Source organism: Poromitra crassiceps (genome assembly GCF_964638095.1).
Source record: "Poromitra crassiceps genome assembly, chromosome: 22".
NCBI lineage: Eukaryota > Metazoa > Chordata > Actinopteri > Beryciformes > Melamphaidae > Poromitra > Poromitra crassiceps.
In genome coordinates, this window is record NC_139647.1 from 144,219 (window position 1) to 149,232 (window position 5,014).

A 5,014-nucleotide genomic window follows, 5' to 3' on the forward strand; every position below is an offset into this window, starting at 1 on the left:
GCCGGAGCGCCATCAATCTCTGTCCCTGTTTCATCCCTCAGCCATTCATCAATCAGGCAGGGAGCAGGATGAAACACCGCCTGCTGCACAATATATCATATTAGTAGCTGGGATGTTTACCAAGATAATGGGAGACAACAGCACCGGGTGAAATATAGCACTGGTGCATTCCTTAAATTAAAACCACTCCTCCTCCTCCTCCCCTTCAGACCACCCGGTGCTCTGGGGAGTCTCTGCAGGGAAATGGCTGGCTCCCAAAAGACTCTGCCCCGAGATGCTGTGCCCTTCTCGCATCCGTATACTCTCTCTGTATACTGTAACTAGGCTTTCAGAGGAGAGGGGAAGTGAACAAAGTGCAGCATCTCCTTTTGCTGCACGATATGCAAATTATGATTTATGTTGTGTATGCTGTGATTTATTGGCTGGCGGTTGTGTCAAACTTGGCATAGAGATAAAGATGAGACAATATAGGATAGAGTAAATATAGAAAACATTTTGTTTCATATTCAAGACAACAACATAACTACCAAAAATGATTTTCCCCCCCAACTTTTTCAACCCAATCTCTAGAATACAATGTCGGCATTGTACGTTTCTAGAATCCACGGGAATGTAAAATATGAACATTTGGGTCCTCCATCAGACACCGGCTCGTCCTGGTTACTTGCCGCAGCCAAGTAACCGCCTCCCTTGGCCACGCCTTGGAGGAGCTGCCGCTACTTCCTGGTTACCGTGACCACCACGGTAGCAAGTTGCAGGAGCCTTGGCTACCGTGACTCGTGGCTACTGGCCCGGTTCGGCCCGGTAACGTGTCGTGGGAGCGGAGCCACGGCTCGCATCGGCAGTTAAGTTTAGGCATGCAAAACAACTTGGTTGGGTTTAGGCAGGTAAACGTGGTTGAGGGTGGGGTCATGGTTCAGGTCGGGATTCGAACCAGCTCTCTTATGACGAGAAGGTTGCAAGTCGGGAGTGCTACAGGTTCACCACTCCTGCACCTTCTCCATACCACGACTTTACTTAAACCTCAGACGGGATGATGTGTATAACGTTAATTATTCACCTATCTAGAAATGGGAAATGGTACCTATTTTCGTTCAGAAATGTTCATATTTTACATTTCTGTGGATTCTAGAAATGCACAAAGCAGACATTTTAATCTGCCGACTGGACTGACTTTTCTCTTCAACCCACAGAGCCATTGGTCATGAGAAGCCAGTAGAAGCATGTTAACGTGAAAAGATTTGAATAAGCCCACCTCTCCCACGGACAGGTGCAATACATGAGCTTAAAGGAGTACCTGGTCATTCTGTTTCACCTGGAATACAAGACAAGACGAGGAATACTGGTTTTCAACGTGCATCGTCCATAGCAAATTGAGGGGTTGTTAATCTTCACCATTATTTCATTTACAACACAATTTGCAAGTTGCAAACTTGTTATGCCTGTTCACGTGAATTTTCCCTCTCGGAATCTCGTTTTTCAGATGACTCCGACTGACAGCACATGAACGTACCAACAGTCAGTATCACTTGCAGTGTCAAAATACATCAGTGCAACAGGGAAGTCAGTGCAACTCTTTTGGCCAATAAGGCCTCCCAGGACTTTTTTCCTCCTTCTTTTTTAGCTGTACTGTAACACATCAGCAGTGCTTTTCTAACCAGCTCAGTTGATGGAGAAGTCAATGAAAGTTACATTACACTGTATCTTCTCCCACATTAACGACACTTACACTATTGAATTTCTATTGGCGTGTCCTGGGGGCATGTATTATTCTGAAAATCATTATCAGCAATTACCTCAGGCTAATGTCTCTTATATATTCATCACTGAGGAGGAAACCATATGAGTTCTATCAGAAATGTGATCCATTTCTGTTCAAGTATACATACTACTGCATGCGCTGGGACGTGTCATCAGTGATGTTAACTGGGTTCGTGGGGTGTTTCGGGTCTGTCAACATCATACACCCTCGCCCAGTAGACCCAGCCGAGGCCGATTACGACCCCGACCCGCGTCCCAGAAGCAGCCGCTCACGGATCAGCCTTCCTACTCTGTCTGCAACATTGCCCGCGGAAGGGTTGATCACGCCCAATCCGCTGCAATAGAGTTTAGTGCTACACCGCAGTATTGAGAGACCTTGGGTGCATGGAGGTCTAAGGCCCTGTGGGGTGATTCCAGGCCGGGCACCTCCTTCGTCTCACCAGAACCTCCTGCGGAAAAAGGCAATCCTACCATGCCGTACCATGGGCAGGGAGGATGCCTCAAGGAGGCCTGTGCGCTGCACGTCATGCACCTGCGGCGAGCACCTCGCTCTAGCCTGAAGGACCCCAGGCCGCGCCGATGTTTACGCAGATTTTCAGGAGGCTGATCCGTAGCATTTGTGGATTTCTCCCTCACGAGAGAGCCAGGCTGGGGTGCTAAAACCCATCCCGTACCGGATGCCGTCTCTCCGACCGTCAACTGTCTCTCCAGCTTGTCACCAAACTATACTTGGTTGTCACCTAGTCTATTCCCAAGTGTCACTGGCCAGGGGGAGCCAGGGGTTTCGGTTCAAGTATACATACTACTGCATGCATCTCAATGCAATTCTATTTCATCTTTCAATGACTTATTGTGTTTCTAAAGTATTTTAAAGTTTAAATGAAGCAGCAGGCATGTAGTTATTGTAGTTTCATGTACAGTGCATTGTCCATTATTGTATTGTTTCGTTGGATTTTTAAGATGCACAGGTTTGCCTGTACTGAAGCTTCGCCAGGCCAGTAGAGACTGTATAGCACTCTGCTCACACTGGAGGCCCTCCCCCCTCTCTCCAGTATCCTTTCCAGATTAGAAACCTCATTTGGTGAGATGAATGTCTTCTATTCCAGTTTGCTGTGATCAGGAGTACTGCTGTGCCGAAAACAGCATTGCTTCCCGATTATTGAATTTTTATGGCCAGGTAATTAATTGCAGATTCTCTGTTTTGTTCTATTTCTTCCTCTCTGACATTTTAATTTCGACAAAAAGCCACGGTCTCCACGCGGCCCTTCTCCGGAGATCCTAATGGCCTATAAAACACGATGACTTATAGATATGGCACAGACTTCACTTCGCCAATGATTGTTTGAAACCTTGCTGATCACACAGAATTTCCTGCTTCCTCCCTCCTCCCACACGCTGCCATCTCATCCCTGCCTTTCCCTCCTCCCAACCGCCCGAATTCATTTCTTGTCAATTAAAGTGCGGCTCAGTGTCCCATCTGAAGAAGAGGAATCTATCAATGTGTCATCGAGCGCGAATTCATTATTGGATGGTAACTTCAAACGCAGCGCGCGGAGGCCATTATTCCTTTAAGACGATTGTCATTACTTGACCAGGCAGGCGAGCGTCCTTGGCTTGCATTGCATGCGCTGCATTTAAGGGCAAGAGGGAATCAATCGCAGCGAGGGTGACAGATGCCATATCTCACGGCAGACAGGTTTGAATGCTTATATCAAATCAGAATCCTTTGCTGGCACAGGGAACATTAGTTACCCCGGTGTCAGGAGAACATGTAGGCCACAGCCAGCCAGCGAGGGAGGGAGGGAGGGGTAAGTTATTTTATGCAGGGCTGCCGAAATCTCAGGGAGAAATTGATGACCTACTACAAAATAAGATTCTCCTCCTTGCCTCTTTGCCTTGATTTGCCCACTTTTTTGTGCTTTATTTTTTCCTTAATAACAAAAACATGTTTTATTTTATTTATTTTCACCATGTAACTAGTGGCCAAAACCAGTCGCTGGCAAACTCCCACATTGTGCGAGAAGTACCCGTGTAATACATTAGTAAGATACTGCACAGGGTGAAGCAAATTCAGCAAAAGCTATTTTGCCACACTATAACCCTTTACTCACTGCTAAGGCAGCTATGGCTCATTAGATTAGCCATTGAACAGACAGTATTAGCATTTACCAATAGACTCTCCATTACAGCAAGATAGATATGAATAAGTCTAGTCCTCCTCAGGCTGCAACACTAATCTTTCTTGTGCTGCCTAATATACGTCCTCAGGAGGAGATCTATCCCAGACCGTTTATTTATCATCCCTCCTCCTTCGCCTCCTTTGCTTCCTTCCGCTGTCCCCTCGTCATGGTGCTTCTTTTTCTGCTGCGTAAGCACAAGTCCACACAACATATCACTCGTGAGGCGCGCGGCACACCCCCCCCCCCCTCCTAACCTTCAAGAGTTCTCCCTGCACAATCTCCACGGCTCGGTAATGGCTGATGCAGTTACCATATTTCAACCCTAATTGGGTCACTGCTACACAGCCAATTTGGGAGGGTAGTTTGGGAGGAGAGTTCCTCTGCGACATTGTTAGGCATCGGGATGTGTTCCGTGTTGCCAGGTGTGGATTGTAATTGCCACTGAATGAAAAGAGCAGCTATAGGAAGTAGAGGACCATTGCAGTTGGTTGTTGGGGTATATATGAGGGCACTTTATCCACAGGCAGTGTTTCCCTCTGTTTCTCCTCAATAAGTCAATACAGACACCATGAGATTGGGCGACTTGTCTTGTTCGCATCTTTCCGGGTTGTGTTGTTGGGGGAGTTCTGTTCGTTGCCCACAGAGACAGCGTTTGTTTTATGCAACGACGCTGCCGCGCACTCGTCAAAATGACACATTGCTTACCTGGCAACCAGCGTATTCTATTCTCCACCTTCATCCCGCTTCCACATGTGTGTGTGTGTGTGTAGCAAATGTGCTATGGTGGCTTCTTCTGTGACGCATTGCTCAGAAATGAAGATGTGTCTTACTGTCTGACCTTCCATGCGGCTCCTCAGGGGCAGGATCTATGGGAGCCATTTTATCTCCAGCCAGTCATGAAGAAGCAAGAGATGTAAATGTCAGTCTGTGTCTCCTTAACACTCAATAAAGGTCTGGGATTGGGGCCCTCCGCTCCGCCAGTCGATTGGCCATCTAATGAGGAGAGGCCTTACCATAACTCTGCAAGATTCACTACTGTTTGTGTTTCACCAGAGGCCCGAGCACAGTAATAA